This window comes from Hemibagrus wyckioides, linkage group LG05 (genome assembly GCF_019097595.1).
Source record: "Hemibagrus wyckioides isolate EC202008001 linkage group LG05, SWU_Hwy_1.0, whole genome shotgun sequence".
NCBI lineage: Eukaryota > Metazoa > Chordata > Actinopteri > Siluriformes > Bagridae > Hemibagrus > Hemibagrus wyckioides.
In genome coordinates, this window is record NC_080714.1 from 3,987,791 (window position 1) to 4,006,921 (window position 19,131).

Consider the following 19,131-nt stretch of genomic DNA (forward strand, 5'->3'; position numbering starts at 1 on the left):
ATCTAGCAGCAGAATCAGTGAAATAGCGGGGAAGCGTCAGCAGTGTGGAGCTCGCTCACTGCACAACACAAATAATTAACAAAAGAGTGGAGAATCCTGTTAAACTCTCACTCTGATCAGGAAGAAGATTTAATCATCCTGTTTAATATGTGTGTGTGTGTGTGTGTGTGTGTGTGTGTGTCAGCAGTTTGGGCTTTATTTTAATAAAAGATTCTATTATTGAACAAATTTCTGAGTTCTGATGTTTTTGGTGATTTCAGTTTCCTTTATCTTCTTTACAGTTTAACTCAGATCATTTTGTTTCTCTCATATATACACTATGTTACAGGGTAACTTTATCTCGTTTATTGTTTATGGAGTAGAGAGGTTTATCTCGTTTATGGAGTAGAGAGGTTTATCTCGTTTATTGTTTATGGAGTAGAGAGGTTTATCTCGTTTATTGTTTATGGAGTAGAGAGGTTTATCTCGTTTATTGTTTATGGAGTAGAGAGGTTTATCTCGTTTATTGTTTATGGAGTAGAGAGGTTTATCTCGTTTATTTTTTGGAGCAGGAAATTTTTTTAGTCCCATTTAATGTTTAGAGTGGGCAGTTTTATCTTGTTTATTGTTTGGAGTGGGCAGTTTTACCTTGTTTATTGCTTGGAGCTGGTAGTCATCTCGTTTATCGTTCAGAGTGGGCAATTTTATCTCGTTTATTGTTTGGAGTAAGTAATTATCTCGTTTATTGTTTCGAGCGGGTAATTATCTCGTTTGTTGTTTGGCATAAGTAATTACCTCGTTTATTGTTTGGAGCAGGCAGTTTTATCTTGTTTATTTTCTGGCAATTTTTTATCATCTCGTTTGTTGTTTTAAGCAAGGGATCTTATCTCGTTTATTGTTTAGAGCAGGTGATTCTACCTCGTTTATTGTTTGGTGTGTGTACATTATGTCTTGCATTGTTTGGAGTGGGCGATTTTATCTCGTTTATTGTTTGGAGCAGGTAATTACCTTGTTTATTGTTGGGCGTTAGTAATCATCTGATTTATTGTTTTACCTCGTTTGTAATTTTATTTCTTTTGCATTGTTTATCATCTCCCATGGATAATTATGTTTATCTCGTCTATTGTTCTATATGGACGCTTTTATCTTGTTTTTTGCGCTGGGTATGAATAATTCTGTTTATCTCATGTGTTTGGCCTGGGTAATTTTGTTGACCTTGTCTTCGTGGTCATGTTTCCTTCACACTGTTTGCTGAATTAGGATTGTGTAACCTGCTTTATTATTCAGATCTGAATCCTTTTTCCTCTTTATCTCGTTTTTTTATTGCTCTGCCTGGCTAATTTGGTTAGCTCTGTCTTTTGACCTGGTCATTTTTTTCTTATATCCTATCACCGAGTTTAATGACCAGAGTGGGAATCTTTTACCCGACTTTTAAGGGGTAGTATCCGTGGTTCTTTTGTTCTTTTTGGTCTCTAAAGGAAAAAAACGTGTTAAAGCTTTTAACCCAATTTAAAGTTCATAAAACGGTCAGTGGGATCCATCTATTGACCACATGACTAACTCATGCTTTTTTTTTATTGACATTTAAATATTTCTAACATTTCAATCACTTTCATCATTTTTAAAAAAAATCAGATCGTATTCTACGTATCTTTATGGGATCGTTTTCACTACTTCAATCCATCACTCGCTCTCTATCTTTCCTCCCCCAAAGACTATCAAGCACTCAGGAGATCTCACTCCATCATGTGCTCGTGTTTCATCTCGCTTCCCACACACACACACACGTATCGCCATTACCATCACCCATATTCCAAACTCACACACTCCTCTTCAATTAAAAACTGACAACCGCCTTCCCACACACACACACACGAAAAGCAGGCTCTTTTATTGGGAATGATTCCTGCATCCTTCACAGTCTCGACATTTTGCAGCCCTGATCCTAATCAGCGAGCTAATTATGTGAAAAACCACACAGAGCAAAAAAAAAAAAAAAGCTGATTACTTCTCTCTCGCTCTCTCTCTCTCTCCACACACTTACATAAGTGACAGTAGAATTAAGTACACTATTGGGTGATTTAAAGCTCCAGTCAGAATCCCTGCAGCGGCGACTTTATAAACTTGCGGCTGGCAGCAGAGAAGCGTCTCGGTGTTTAAATCGGCATGAGGATGGAAACGTCTCGGGAAACATCGCCGCTTATTAGAAAGAGCTTGTGTAACGCTCAACGCACCGCTAACAAGCAGATAACACACTGAAATAATGGAATATTTAGGGATATTGCCAAAAGTATTGGGACATCTGCCTTCACATGCACATGAATGTAATATGGAGTTGTCCCGCCCTTTGCAGCTATAACAGCTTCAACTCTTCTGGCAAGGTTTAGGAGTGTGTTCATGGGAATTTTTGACCGTTCCTCTAGAAGCGTATTTGAGAGGTCAGGCACTGATGTTGGGCAAGAAGGTCTGGATCACAGTCTCCACTCTAATTCATCCCAAAGGTGTGCCATCAGGTTGAGGTGAGGACTCTGAAGTTCCTCCAATTGCGTTCTAATTGCGTCAAGCGTCCTCCTTCATCTTACAGTTCTGGAGTATATAGTAACGCTTACAGCCTTAAATATTAAATATTTTGGAGGACGTGTGACGCAATTGGAAAAGAAAAATTTGTTTCGAGGTTAAAATATAGCGTCTGTTCCTGAAATACGGCGGCGCCACAAACCAGGCGGCTCGCCTTCTCATGAGGATCCTATTAAATAATCTGTTCTTCCGCCATCTTAAGAGAGGTCACAGATCGTTAAGATCATATCAATCTTCACGTGACATGAATCCGCATGTTGCTAAACTACATATAGGAACATATTGAAATGAGAAATGGATCGTGTTTCTGGTCTCCCCCTCTTCCGGTCATTCAGTGGCGTGAAAGCACCATGACACTTCCTTCTTCCTTGGGGTGCCATTACTTTTGTCCTCGCTGAATGGCTCGCCTTCGGACGTAGAGAAATGGAGGATTTTTCTAAGCGCCTGTGTAAACGTATTCGCTCAGCCTGATATGGTGAATGGTTTAAAAGCTCGAGATCTCGTGGGTTCCGGCAGGAAGCCATGCAGCAGGTTTGTGTGTGGAGAAAAAGGGGCGGAGCGCGACGCCAGATCCTTTATGCAAATTTGACCTAAGGTTAGAAAAACAAGCAGAGAAATATGTTCGGGACAACAGGTCTGCAGCGACTCGCCCTGAAGCATGCGGCTGATTCAGAACTGGCAAGAGATCCTGATGTTGGAGCGACGTCAGAAAACCATGACGTCTTTTTCACAGGTGAATAAAAGAGCGAGCCGCGAGTGACGACTTGTTTGCTTTGAACAGATCTGAACAGCAAGCTTCGGTTGCTAAGCAACAGATACTACAGACAGGACGTCGGATGTAAAACCTCGGGTTGAGTTCTTCAGGCTGATTGGTCAGAAGGTGTACATCATTATAATAATAATAATTATTATTATTACTACTACTACCCTGCTGTTATGAGTGACAGGTTCATATCGACACACCCTTTCTAATACATTAGCGTTTCCATAGTGACCGGCGAAAACATGGAGGTGTGTTTGACAGATGTTTTATATATAAAAGATTTACGTGCTATTCTTTGTTCATGCGGTGACTTATTTTTTGCTCCAGAGATGTTTGTTTAAGAAGGAGTGCCCCATGTTAGCGCTCTGTAACGTTCAGCAAAGAAAGAAAGTGAGGAGCGAGAGAACGAGGGAAGGAGAGGTGGCTGAGGATAAGCTGAGAAGTTTATCGCAAGTGAGGTTTAACGTAAATGCTAACACATCTTTCTGATGTTTTGCAAAACGTTAAAGCTGCTAACTGTTAAAAAAAAAAAAAAAAAAGGGTAGCATAAGTGCATTAACGCGCTCTGTGTGTTACTTTAACGATTGTCTAAGTGTGTGTGCGTGTGTGTGTGTGCGTGAGCCAGTCAGATCGCAGAATCAAATCCATTACATTCACCTGTATTCTGAGCGTCGCTGGGTTTGTTAACACTGTTAGTTAAGTGCGTAAGTTTAGAAAAAGGGGGCGGAGCTTACAGGAAGAAAAGCGTAAACCATATTTTTCATACTTTAAGGTTAAAGGTCTTGTGAGGAAACAGATCACGGACGGAGCGTCACAGAACATGGTGGCAGTGTAAAAGAGGAATAAACCGCTAGATGGCACGAGCCCCACGATCCCACACCCCATCCTCACGTATCTGGCTCTAGAACCCGCCTCTTGGTTCTGGAGCGCGGCTCTGCTTACGCAATTCCAACACATCCACCAAACATCGCTCCAGATCCAAAACCGCTAATCGTAAACAGCCAGTGGGAAAACGAGTCTGGATAGTGTTTGGCTCGCTCCTGTCTCTCTCTCTCTCCGACACACACACGCACGCACACACATACACACGCACGCACACACACGCACACACATACACACGCACGCACACACACGCACACACCCCTTCAGTGATCTTTCCGTGAACATGTGATGAGCAGATCTAACAGAGGAACAGAGCTGTCACAGAGCTACGGCCTTTAATTCATCAGCCTCCAGCCTGCCAAATGGCCCAGTAACATTCCAGCTTACTGTGTCACACCCCCCCACCCCCCACCCCCACACACACACACTCTTCCTGAAGGACCCTGAGTCTCTAAAGATTTTATTGCTTATTTCATCTGTCAGTGTTACAATACAGTACCATTAACCACACATCATGCCTGCTGCACACACACTCACACACTCATTCACTCACACTCTCACACACACTCACTCATACACAAATGCACATACTCATGCGCTCAACCACACACACACACACACTTACATTCTCACATTCTCACACACAGGAAGTTAATTCTATACCAGATGGTCAATACTACTGGTTCTTCATAACTGGATAGTTTGTGTGTGTGTGTGTGTGTGTGTGTGTGTGTGTGTGTGTGAGCTCTCACTCTCTCTTTCCACCATTGTTCAGGTGAGCTCTGACCCCTGGAGGTCAAAGTTCAGAGCAGCTGTCTGGCCTTTTGAGTGTTCCTGTAAGCAACACGACACACCCTCTTTCCCTGTGTTCAAATTCACACACACACACACACGATGGCACAGGATGGGGCAGGATGAGGAATGTAAGACTGAATCCCTCCATACACACACACACACACACACACACACACACACACACTGCATAACCGCGCTGTGAATGACTCGTCACTCAGTAGAGGATAATCTGCATTAATCCTCCCGCCTCTCTCACTCAAGACTTCTGCGTGTGTGTGTGTGTGTGTGTGTGTGTGTGTGTGTGCGTGTTGGGTTTCCATTTGCACAAAATGGTGCACAAAATTAAATCTGGGGCAAAGAAAATTTGTTTTTGACTATGAGTCACAGCATAAAATGCTGAAGGTGAGAAAAAAGTGGAACATAGATAGACAGACAGACAGACAGATAGATAGATACAGACAGATACAGACAGACAGACAGATACAGACAGATAGATAGAGAGACAGACTGACAGATACAGACGGACAGACAGACAGATACAGACAGAGATAGATAGAGAGACAGACTGACAGATACAGACAGACAGACAGATATAGAGACAGACTGAGTGATACAGACAGACTGACAGACAGACATCTCAGATTTTCCCCACGTTCCTGAGGGACACCTGTTAAAGTGTTAGACGAGTGGAGCAGCATTCGCTTCCTCCACACACACACACACACACACACACACACACACACACCTCCTCTGCCAGATCTCAGCAGCTCAAAGTGGTTCAATAAAAGCGTGTGTAGTAAAAGACTCAGCCTTTTGTGTGGCGCTGTGCTTCAGACGCTTATTTTTCAGCGCCGGCCGAGCAGAAAATGAGATTCCACCGCTCGCGACCTTCGACCCCCCAGCTAGCTATGTGGAATTTCCTTCAGAGCTGAGGAGAGGTTTCCTACAAACTCACACACACACACAGACTGGGAAGAAGGGTGGAGATGAAAACACTACTACAGTGTAACATGCAGCTCTTGTTGATCTGAAGAAGCTTCAGGTTTTAGCAGAAACTCAGGAGTGAAACCTGAAGCTGAAATCCTCCCAGTTCCTCTAGTGACCAGTGTTAATACCACAACACACATCTGACTGGTCAGGAGGCACAGATTAACTGTCTATAACAGATACAAGCAGTGCAGAGAGAGAGAGAGAGAGAGAGAGAGAGAGAGAGAGAGAGAGAGAGAGAGAGACAGAAAAACAGAGAGAGAAACAGGCAGACAGAGAGAGACAAAAATATAGAGAAAGAGACAGAGGTAGAGGGAGACAGACAAAGAGACAGACAGACAGACAAACAAACAGACAAAAAGAGAGAAACAAGGAGAGAGACAGACAGGCACAAATACAGAGAGAGAGAGACAAAGAGACAGACAGACAGACAGACAGAGAAAAAGGCAAACACAGAGACAGACAGACAGAGAGAAAGACATGCAGACAAAGAAAAGACATGGATAAAGACATGGATAAAGACAGAAAGAAAGGACATGGATAAAGACAGACAGACAGACAAAGAAAGAAAGACAGACACCAGTTTGATGGCCCACATTTCTCTCAGAGCTGTTTGTACAGGTGCAACCGACTCATAGCTGGCGTGTTATAACTGTGACTTCATCATCATCATCAAACCAAACAACTCTGCATCACTAATAGCCCTGCCCACACACACACACACACACACACACACACACACACACACAGAGTAATAAAGTAGGTCATCCTCAGATGAAACTGACAGCGCAGTGAAGTGAAGTGGTGTTAATCATCTGAATTACAGGCGGAACTGAACGTCAGAGCTGCTGCTGCTGGACGTCAAATCAACACCTTCTGACCAATCAGAGGGCAGGAGAACTCCACATGTCTGCAATGGACACATCCTTCACACACTGCTTTTGATTCCTGCCGCTGATATTAAAGCCACAAGAGCTGATAGAAAGCACGACTCCTCTTCCAGTAACCCGCTGGCACACTTCCACATGACTCAACGCTCCATCATGCAACCAGGAACTAGGACACACACACACACACACACACACACGCTCCAGCAGATCATCACCAAGCACCTGAAATCATTATGGCTTTTTATGTATGTTTAACCAGAGATCACATGATGGCAGAGTAATCCCTTCTAATAGCGGCTAAGGAAAGTAACTGCTCTCTGCGCTGATGGGAAAAGGTGTGTGTGTGTGTCCTCTCGTGCAACACACAATGACACGAACGACTGCAGAGAAATAAACTACCAAAACAAATGGTTTTTAAATAAATAAATAAATAAATATCTAGCTGATCCGGGTTCTCCGGGTTCAAGGCTTTCGGAAAGTCTTGGGTCTCGTATTAAAAGAAAAACAATGGGACTGAGGAGATTTAGGAAGTGTGACAGAGTCGGTTTTTCCTACGCTGAGAATTCCAGCATTTCCCTCTCGGCCTGAAACCACCCACGCTCTCGGCTATGCTTCTCTCCGGGAACGTGTGTGTCGGCTCTCTCTTTTTCTCCATTTGGCCCTCGGCTCACGCGTCACGATAGAGGTTTAGCCTTTCCGCAGCGACGAGTTTAAACGCGAGAAGTACGGAATACCGATCAGAATAGCAGTAAAGGAGAAAACGATCAGCGACGTACGTGCGTGACAAAGGAGTTTATTTCTTAAAGAACGACACGTGATGCTTTTTATCGGCTTTTAGTTACGCTTAACGTTGTGACCTCCGCTTATGACCCATCACGTTGTAGCAGCTGTAACAGAAACGTGAAGACGACGACGAAAGTCGTCTTTCTGGAAAACCAACGTCTCGGGTAGCCTCCGTTTCCTGGTGCGCTGCTGCATGACGTGATGCGGCGCCATTGACATGAAAACGATGAATGCTACAACCTCCCAGTTCAGTTTGTGGCGTTTAGGGGGTTGCTATGGTAATGGTTACATCCAAGAGAATTCACTCATCATTTCCAATAAGAGGTCACTCCTGGTGGAGAACCCAGGATGGTCTCCTCAACTCAGAGTTCAGCAAGTGACATCAATCCAATATGGCTGCTCTCAGAGTCAACAGTAAATAACACAGCAGCACTTCTTTACTTGGTGAAAAGTTCAACTGTAAAAACAAACACGTGTTTTTCCATCCTTAGCTCGATCGCTCGACATTCAAGACTAAGTATGCCTAAGCTCCGCCTCCTTTCACAGCTACTTGAATGACCAATGGCAGATCGCGTTTACTCACCGCTAGCTAGGTCAATCTAGCTGGAAACTCGATTTGATCCACGTCGAGTGTCTGAGGCTGAAACTCCACGGCATCAGGAACATCGAGTTTGAGTGATGTCATCACACAGACACCTGCCACCCAATCACGGTCGAGGGTCAAGGACAAAGACTAAAACTACAAAGTTCTCCACGACCGTTCTCCTCACCTTTTTCTGTCTGTAAAGCGAGACGTTCAACCGTACAGCGGTTTGTGCATGCGAGCTACGCTTTTCTGACTGGCTTCAGAGCCTGACGATGACGATGATGATGATGATGACGATCTGCACCTCAACAGTGCTGCTATTACAGTGCAGAGAAGACTGCAGTCTTGTTTTCTTCATGTCAGCGCTCATCAAGCAGCGAGATGAGCGGAGAGAAAACAGATCGCTAACGCTAAACATTCCAGCCCAAAAAAAAAAAAAAAAAACACACACACACACACACACACACACACAGAGCTGGCCAAAACGCAGAAATACTACGCTCTTCCAGAAGGTTTGATTGAATCCGTGTGGCGGAAAACGCTGCCAGGGCTCAGGGGAGCGTGAACAACGGAGACCAGCGGAGCAACACTCGAGCCAGTTAATAACGTAGCGCTGCGATGGAAAACCAAGACGCCGTTTCGAGGCTCGTATCCGGAATATCGCGCTTTAGATTTAAGTGCTGACTTTTGTGGAGTCGGTCATCTCACAGCGCTGCCGGGTTTGACCTTCTAACTGTTCTCATTTCAGCTGAAACAAGGTGCTATCTTGTTCTCTGGTTACTGTATCCTTGAGTTTTGATTGGTGAAGGTCTGGACGCTGTTCTGTCCAGAGCTCCTGTTTCTGATTCTCTTGAACCCGGTGGCCTGGGATTCGTCCGAACCGAACCTCTGCGAAATGGTTATTATTTTACTGGGATGCATAAATCTAGACTTATATAGCGATGGAGCTAAACTGTGTGAGACCGTGGAAACATCCTGTCTCAAAAAGTGTTGTCTTACATTAAATAAATGAAATGTATTTATAAATTAAATAAAAATTAAATAAATAAATAAATACAACAAACAAAGCAAAATAGGTGTTTAAAAAATAACAATAATAATAAAATAAAGCCGCTGCTGGGATCATAAGCCCCGCCCCCTAGAGATCCCAGAATTGGTCCAGAGTCTGGGTTTGAGATTTTTCCAACCAAGCTTTTTCCTGACATTTTGCGACTAAAGCAGCAGCGAAGCTCGTATATTCACACAGGTACGGGATTTAAATATCCGAGCTCTGAAATTCTTCACACCAAAACATACACAATATCAACTACTAAAAAACTCCTCCTGCTACTAATCACCTAAAATCCAGACTGATTTCTTAATGATCACATAACTAAATAATTCAACCAAACTTCATCTAACAAGTTCTGAAAACCGTAACTCGTTTATTTCCAGCAATTGATTGAATGTCAACGGCAAGGAAGAGAAAGGCCACTAGGGAGAGAAAAGTGGGCGGGCCAAACACCGTCACAGACCAGCGCTCACCAACAGAAACATGAAATCCAAAAGCATTGATATCACACGCTGTTTTTAAATCCCTTTCTTCACTTTCATTTTGCTTGTTTTGACTGCTCCGATTTGGCTCAGAGACAAAAGTGCAGAAATATTGGCAGCACGTTCGGTGCCTAATGATGCCAGAGCCTGCAGTGTGAGCCGCATAACAGCAACCAAGATCGCCGACCGCAATTATTCCGCTCCATACCGAGGTCACATTTGCTGATCGTTTCAGATACGGAGAAAACGTTCTCTGCCTCAGCGACGGCGACTCCTACCATCTCTGACTGGAAACAGAATCTCTACTTAATCACGTTTTTTATAATTGTAACGATTAACTGCAGGGTTGAAACAGAATACAGTGGAACCTCGGGATACGAGTGCGCATTTTGCAAGAAATTTGCGTTGGCATACGAAGCATTTTCCACATACGAACGAACCAAACGCCGGCTAAGTTACGTGTACGTCCGGGAGCCGTTCAAAACTTAGCATCAGTGGAAAGCCAAGTGAAGTGAATTTTACGAAAACAGCGTTGTCTTCGGCATGCATTCGAAAGCTAGGTGATTTTTCAGGTGTTTTTTTGTTGACAGATTGGTGGAGCGGGTGGTCTGTTCTATTTTTAGCCCAAGCTTGGTGGCACGACTTCCTGTGAGGATCCCTGACATGGAATGCTTGGCTTGGATCAGTTCTTTGTAAGCAGCCATACAGTTTACATACGCTCCGTATCGGTCATATTTTGGGGCGTCTGGAACGGATTATCTGCATTTACGTTATTTCTTATGGGAAAATTTGTTTCGCAATACACATTCTCGCCTTAAGAACTCGCCTCCAGAACCAATTAAATTCCTACGCCAAGGTTCCAGTGTAATCTAAGAAGCTCATTCCTACACAAGAAGGACAATATGCAATGACATTGTGGTGCTGTGGTGTACTTTTTATCCGCTGGTTGTTACATTAAATGTTAGTCATGTTTATCGCTTGCATTATAGCAACGGTATATTAAAAAAAATCGTTTCCTTCCCATTTTTCCTCTCTCTACACAAAAAAGTGTAAATTCCTCTCGTCCTGAAGACATGAGCTTTTCCTCGGACACTGGAGACTTCTTTCAGAATTGCTAAATAAATCTCTCCTTAAAGTAAACTACTTTTCTTCACCAGTCTGCTGTACGCTTGTACCCTGTGGATGAGCTGTTACTATAGAAACCATAACGTAAGAAAGGCAGGGTCTGTGCCGGCGCTCGGTTCAGGACTGGGATCCGGGCTGCACTCAGGGTAGAAGTGGTCATGCAGCGTAACCACAGATTACACGGTGTATTAGCTAGAATAAATAAAAGTGTAGTGAAGGGAAAATGTTTCAAATCCTGGTGATGATGATGACGGCGATCTCTCCTTACACACAGAACACAACAATCCACACCGGCTGTGTCCTCGAATAACCGGCTTCAGCTAAGAGTTTCTGCTTTTAGAAAGAAACAGACCTTTAGGGAAACTAAAGAAAGAAGCGGTCCAAAAGTCATCAAGTATGTAAATCATTCAGCCAGTCATTTAGTCATTCAGTCAATTACTCATTCAGTAATTTAGTCATTTACTCATTCAGTCATTTAGTCATTCAGTCATTCATTTAGTCATTCACTCCTTCAGTCATTTATGCATTCAGTCATTCAGTCCTTTAGTCATTCAGTCAATCATTTACTCATTTACTAATTTACTCTTTTAGTCATTTACTCAGACATTTACTCATTTAGACATTTACACATTGTCACTTAGTCATTTATGCATTCAGTCATTCAGTCTTTTAATCAGTCAGTCAGTCTCAGTCAGTCATTCATTCAGTCATTAAAACAATTTAATTCAATTCAATTCTTAAAACCAACATTAAGGAATACAAAGCCTGCATTAAACTGTCATTAAATAACAATTAAAATCACAAACTAAAACACAGTCACTTAAAGTAGCTTCATGAAGTACAGTTCAGCTTTGTCTAAGCGGCTGGTCACAAAAATAATTCAGTCTGATTTTAAAAGTTGGTCACGTGTATGATCCTGTGGTTGTTGGTTTGAACAGCGGGTGAAATAATATCTGTTTTTCTTCACCACTGCCATCGCCATGACGACTCATCTCAAGACAAGCTGTCTAACCTCACAGCACTACGACATATATACATATATCTACACACCCACACACACACACTAATTTAATCAGCACTCAAGCTCTGTAGTTTCCAACAAACGTCATTCTCTCTCTCCCACACACACACACACACACACACACACACACACACACACACACACACACACACACACACACCCCTTGTCTAATGCTCAACGTCTGGCACGTCATTTTTAGTCTTTCGCACGTTTTTCTTCCCTCTCTGGCGGGCCTCCAGTTTCCTGGAAGTGTCAGCGAGGCAGCAGCTGAAGGGGCCTGTGAGAGGACGGGCTGAAATATTCACTGCAGTGTACACACCTCCCACACACACACACACACACACACACACACACACACACACACACACACCTCACACACACACACCTGTTTTTCTCAGCAAAGCTATGGCACTGAATTGAAATCGTGGTGAAAGTTTTGGTCGTGAATTCTGTCTCGTCGGCTCGAAAACTTTCGCCTGATTTCGGCTGTGAAGACGAGCTGCCACGTGGCCAGGTTCGAAAAATGAAGAAGTGAAAGATGATAATGCTGAATAAACATTCTGACATTAAAAAAGCTATAACAATACACAAGTTACCTAACCGCAACGTTAAGAAACGGACGAGATGGGGAGCAGAAGGTTATATGCTTGAATCCCAGGTCCACCAAGCTGCCAGAGCTGGGCTCCTGAGCAAGGCCCCTAACCCTCAATTGCTCAGTCGTATAAAATGTGATAAAAATGTATGTCGTCTGTCAAACACCACAAATGTAAAACTACAAAAAAAAAAAAAAAAAAAAAAAAAAAAAAGACAAATTGATTCTATAGAGGTGAAACTGCAAAAAACTACAGGTTTATCTGAATCTGCACATTCTATGTTGTTACCATAGCAACCACACGATCCAAGACAAGACAACAAGCCTTAACTTAACGAAGAGCCTCGCTGTTTAACCTTTCTGTACGCCGTTTATTTATCCTTCAGGGAAGGAGTCTCCAGTTTAAGTGCTTGGTAAGGGGCAGAGAGGAAGTCGTAAAGCTTTAAAGCACGTTTCCTTCAGGAGAGACTCTGTGTGGTTCTACGGTCTCTGTAAAAGCTCAGGAGGACGTTTCACGGAAGCACTACAAGCTATCGGCGGTAGCTATAAATGGATAAAAATGACACGGAACAACGATTTGGATTAAAGCAGGGCTTCTCAAAGCCTTTTCAGTACAGATTTACTTTATGAACAGAAACCGAACCTGCAGATATCAGGCTCGTCAGATGCATGAGAGCTGCTGAGGCTGGTGGTTTTATTCCAATCACAATACATCCACGTGTTTCCGGCATTTTTCTTCTGATTCACTTGCTTCCTCTGAAACACTACACAAGTGTCATCATGCGGAGAGATTCTGTGAAGGCTACTAAAGCAACCTCACACACACACACACACACAGAGGACAGCAGCAAAGGGCAACAACCAGAATCCCAAAGGCCTCAGCAGTCATGCGGTTCAGCTGACCTTCATCAAAATCAACACAAACTCAGAAAATAACACTGAATTACGGCACCCCAGCGTCAGCCGGCAGGTGATTACACTAAATGCTTCCTCTGACCTTTCAGAGTAATTAAACATTTTTGTCTGGGTCACACCAACGCAGGAGCACTCACTAACTCTCTCTCTCTCTCTCACACACACACACACACACACACACACACACACACACACACACACACAAACACACACACAAACACACACACAAACACACACACACACACACACACACAGAGAAAGAAAGAGAAAAAGTGAGGGAGAGCTTTCTAATAATAGTCTAGCCCTGACATTCACACACTCACCACAGAAAATTTGCACGTCTCCCACACACACACATACACACACACACACACACACACACACACACACACACACACACACACACACACACACACACACAGCTGAATTTCAGTCCTCTGTGTGGTGTGATATGAACTCTGACTGTCGGCTGGTTGTGTTGTTTGTCACAAACGTTCCTGTTAAAGTCTTTACTGTTGCGTGATCATCATGAACGTGGCTCGTTAGCGCTAATTAATCCTTGCTGAGCTAAATCTCTGTGCTGACCTGTGTGATGTTCATCATCATCATCATCATCATCATCTTAATCATCAAGTAGACATGACCTGAAGGTCACATGACTCATGAAGCCTAATCCAGTGTGCATTAGTTAACGGGTGGAGAGTCGAGTTGAGTGATTGTCACGTTCATTCAGTCGCTTCAGAAGCGTTTCTGCTCCTCGCTCTAATTAAGGAATTGAATTACGAGCCCGAGTCCAGTCGCGATTAAACACGCGGCTGTTTAGTCTTTCTTAATAAACACCAGGCAGGGAGAGATAGAGAGGGAGTGAAAGAGAGTGGGGGGGAAAAAAAAAAGACAGAGAGAGAGAGACAGAACAAGAGAGAGACAAAACAAGACAGACAGAACGAGAGAGAGACAGACAGAATGAGAGAGACAGAACAAGAGTGAGAGAGAGAGAGACAGACAGAACAAGAGAGAGATCGAATGAGAGAGAACGATAGAGAAAGACAGAACAAGAGATAGAATGAGAGAGACAGAGTAAGAGACAGAGAGAATGAGTGAGACAGAAAGAGAGTGAGAAGAAGAACAGAAAAAGACAGAAAAAAAAACAAGAGATAGAACGAGACAAAGAGAGTCAAAAAAAAGGGAGAGACAGAACGAGAGAGAGATGGAATAAGAGATTCAGAATGAGGGAAAGACAGAATGAGAGACAAAATAAAAAAAAGAGAGACAATGATATTGATGGCCAGAAAGAGAGAGACAGAATAAAAAAAATAGACAAATAGACAGACACAGAGAGACATACACAAACAGAAAGAAAGTGACAGAGGCCTAAACAAAAAGACAAAAAGTGAGACGGGCAGCGAGATGACCACTAAAAGCTGTAAACCCGTATTAAACCCCTCTCTGTGAGCATGTGCACATCTTTATCTGATCCGAGTAACGTCATCCTCAGTGAGCTGAAAAACCAGAGTGATTACGGAATAATTAGAATAAGAGCATGGGGCCGAACACGGGGCCGAACACGGGGCCCACGAGTGCAGCTGATGTTCCAGGTGCTCAGAGCGTCTCAATGACGAGCTCCACTGACCTTCACATTCTGCCCCATGTTTTTTTATTTGCACATATCTGCAGAAAGCAGCTCATAAAATATGGCCCAGTCAGCTAAGTGGGCTGGAGTCGATACGGTCCGAGACCGCGCCACGTTAACGCTCACGTGATCCTCATCCTGAGCTGCTCATAAATCAACAAAACAAAAGAGCTTGAAACTGTACACGCTGACTTTATAATGTCTCTCGCAGCAGGTTCATCTGAGGCGAGGCGAGGCCGTGCCACGGTAAAGCCGGGGCAGATTTAGAGCAAGGGACGCAAGCACACCACGTTTCGAAACACGATTAATCCGCGGCCTTGTCCTACGCTAATCTGCGCAGTGGCGGGAGCGAGTGCGCTTACTTAATGCTTTAACAAGACCGGATCTGGCAACCAAACACAACAAATTTTTCAAGAGCAAGGAAAATGGCACACTGACTCATCCCTCGTTGCGCTCCTCAACTGCGGTTGCGTCAGCACCATTTCTCACATTCCTGCACCTTTAAACACGCTACGGTCAGGAAATTATTAATCCCAAGCGTTGTTTAAAAAAACTTTGACGTGCGGATTGAACGTGAATCATCAACATTCATCGTGTTTAAAAATCATCCGGGTTTGATGGGGGGTGGGGGGGTTTCACAGAAACGTGACGAAACTTTGTGACAGATCACACATCTCTGATCCGTGTGACAGATTCTGATTAATTTTCTTCCGGGTGTTTACTCTTTGCTCTGATCAATCTGTCGGATGTTAGCGTACCGCTTGCTGCTCTTTGTTCATATTTATGCGCATGTAATGATGTGTGAAAGGGGGTGGGTGACGTTATGACACGTCGGCGTCACAGATTTAATGATTCCTGTGTGAACTCTGTATGATTACGCCTACTTCAAATGTCTTTTTGCTTTCCGACATTACCCACAATGCTGCTCCGATAGCGTCGCCAGCAGGATTCAGATACTGGGAGTGATGCAGCGGTGCTTTAGTCTTTCAGTCATTCTGTATGCTCTGCTAGAACAGTCCCTAGAGGTGCTGTCTATTTTTCCTAGTCGGAGGTTGGGAATTCCTCTCTCTTACTTTATCTCCACATACAAGACTTTCCTTCAAGAGTTTTACTCATGGGATCAATAAAGTATATATACATACATATACATCATTTATTTATTTATATATTATATATATATATATATATATATAGAGGGAGCGATGTGGCGGTGCTTTAGTCATTCAGTCATTAATCTGTGCTAAGGAGATTCTAAGAACAATCACTAGTTGAGGGGTGCTGTCTTCCCCCCCCCCAGTCAGAAGTCGGAAATTCCGATCTCTTCCTTTAACTCTACTTTAACTCTACCTACTGAGAGTGATGCGGCGGTGCTTTAGTCTTTCAGTCATTAATCTGTGCTCTCTGCTAAGGAGATTCTAAGAACGATCCCTAGTTGAGGAGTTGCTGTCTTTTCCTAGTCGGAGGTCAGAAATTCACTCAGTCATCTCTTGCTTTATCTTGACTTACAGGGAGTGATGCGGCGGCGCTTTATCCTTTTAAATCACCCTCGTCGTCTTGCACATCTGATATGCGTCACGTCTGAGGAAAGATGCCATTTATCCCTCACCTACATGAATGTTGAAATTTTTTGCCAAAACAATCCTGTGACTGTGGCTGCAACAGAGCAATCGCACAACCTCAACGACGACACCATGCAACAAATTTAAACATAAATCAGGGGGCGGTTTTCTGTTAAAGGTGCATTACGCAATCCTTGTTTTTATTTAACCAAAGATTAGGTCACTAACTAAAGTTAGGTGTAAACATTCCCATCCCGCCCACTTTTTTTTTTTTTACACAAAGCTCCGCCCCCATGATGCTCCATGCTGGTCAACTAAATCACTGACAGGAGGCACAAGATTTCCAGACCAGAACTCAGTTTCTCATACGGGTTTTTCCCCCCCTCATCCACGTTTCCCAGAACCATAACTTAACCTGTCATACCTTTAACAAAAATTTTACACACCTCCCAAGTTACAAGCGCATACGACCAATATAAAAAAAAATGACCTACTGCACCTTTAATCTGAGAGCCGAGCCTGAGAGTGTACACAGGACAGACCACTGTGTGTGTGTGTGTGTGTGTGTTTGTGACACCTGACTCACAGACCAGTTTAATCCATCATCTGGCTAATGGAGCAGGCTCTGGAGCTGGAATGTCGGATTAGGGAGTGCTGGAAGTGAATTCCAGAGTGTCCAGGAAAAGAGGGTGGTGGATGACCGCCAGGGATACCAATAACACAATCACACAATATCACACACACACACACTGTTACTGGACATGGAGTCTGTCGCGAGATGTAGCTTTCATTTACAAAATGCTTTTGAAAAAAAAAATGTAAAAATAATACACAAATCTAGTGGACCTGTCCCGAACTTAGAGCTAATGTAAAGAAAACGAACCTAACATGAGCTGCTATTATAATAACATGATGTTTATTAACGATATAATTACGGAATACAAAGCTATAGAGACGTTACAGCTGATAATAAAACACAATCTACGTTTCTAATTCAACCCTTTAACGTAAAACTGTTGTTTGTTTGTTTGTGTTTAATTTTCCACCCGGCAAATACGTTCCAAAATGCTAAACCGAACCCGGCTACACATGAAACGTTAGCATATATTTTTCAAATATATATAAATATGTTTTAAATAAAAAAAAACAACCATTGTATTATCTACTATAATCACTTATATGATTATGACATTATGTTATATTGTGCTGTCCTGTTGTGTTGGTAATTTGTTATGAAATCGTTATTATGTTTTCTGCTTATCAGAGAGTTGCTAACGATGCTAAGCTAAGCTCCATCGCGCTAGCCGCGGCTAGCTAGCCGTTCTGCTCCGGTTCGGGGGGGTTGGGGGGGGTACAGCACGAGGAACAACGTCGTTGAAGTAATGTTGTTGTTGTTGTTTAGCTAAAAACGGCTAACGACGTGGGGGAAAAAAGGGGTGAAAGGTTTGGTGTTGTGTGGGTCAACACAGGAGAAGTCATTCATGCTAGCACACACACAGAGAGAGAGAGAGAGAGAGAGAGAGAGAGAGAGAGAGAGAGAGAGAGAGAGAGCGCTAGTCCGTTAAGCGTACAGCTAAGCTAGCTCGGGCAAATAAGAGAACTTGCTCATGGGAAAGAGGGGAAAAAACAAATAAATAAATATTAATTTGCGGTTTTTACCTTATGTATAAAGTGTGTGGTTGTGTCTCCGCGCGTGTGTGGATATCCAATGGGCTTGTTTGTTTTAAAAATAAATAAAAATCCGGAATTAATCCACATGTAAAGCAGGGTCCTGGTCCTGGTCCTGGTCCTGGTCCTGGTCGCCCCCCTCCTCCTCCTCCTCCTCCTCCTGCTGCTGCTGCTGCTGCTGCTCCTCCGTTCCTCCGGTCCTCGGAGTGTGTGTGTGTGTGTGTGTGTGTGTGTGTTGGGTGAATAAGTGATCCTCCTTTCTCCTCTCTCTTCTCTCCTTTCCGCCTTTTATCCACTATTTCATCCGCTCATCCCCTCACAGACGTACTCCGAGACCCAGTATGATCCCACATTGTCCACTTTCTGTCCACAATTCCAAGCAAAAATCCACAAAATGTCCGAAAAAATCTGCTTGCTTGCTGCTTCTTCTTCTTCTTCTTCTTCTTCTTCTTCTGCCGCTGCCGCCGCCGCTGCTGCTGCTTCTGCTTCTACTGCCTTTTTTTCGCAAAGACTCCCGCTGAACGTCAAGTCTGTTTCTCTGCCGGGGCTTAAAGGGACCGACGCCGTATTTCAGCGTGAAAAACACCGGCCCGATCCTGATCGCGTGCCGATTCCAAAGTCTAGTGCACTAGTTAGGGTGTGAAACGCATTCTCAAACACACGCCCTAGATAGGGCGCGGAGGGATATGTGGAACGCGGCCCGATCTATCGCTTTATACAAATCACACCCCTTGACTTTTAAACTGTTTCCAGACACGTTCGATGCTTATAGTCGGGTTAAAAAAAAAAAACAAAGCTTTAAGTGATTTTATTGGAAGCAAAGCTGTTAGGATAAATTACATAATT

The 19,131-nt window shown here is 43.4% G+C and overlaps 1 protein-coding gene across 1 annotated transcript in view; it reads right to left on the reverse strand.

Moving 5' to 3' along the window:
* Positions 1 to 18,801, reverse strand: part of ncor2 (nuclear receptor corepressor 2) — an 80,388-nt gene extending 61,587 nt beyond the window's left edge. The window contains exon 1 of the mRNA XM_058388950.1: positions 18,277 to 18,801. The gene's annotated coding sequence lies outside the window, so the exon portion shown is untranslated. The remainder of the gene's footprint in view (positions 1 to 18,276) is intronic.
* Between the last annotated feature and the right edge of the window lie 330 nt (positions 18,802 to 19,131).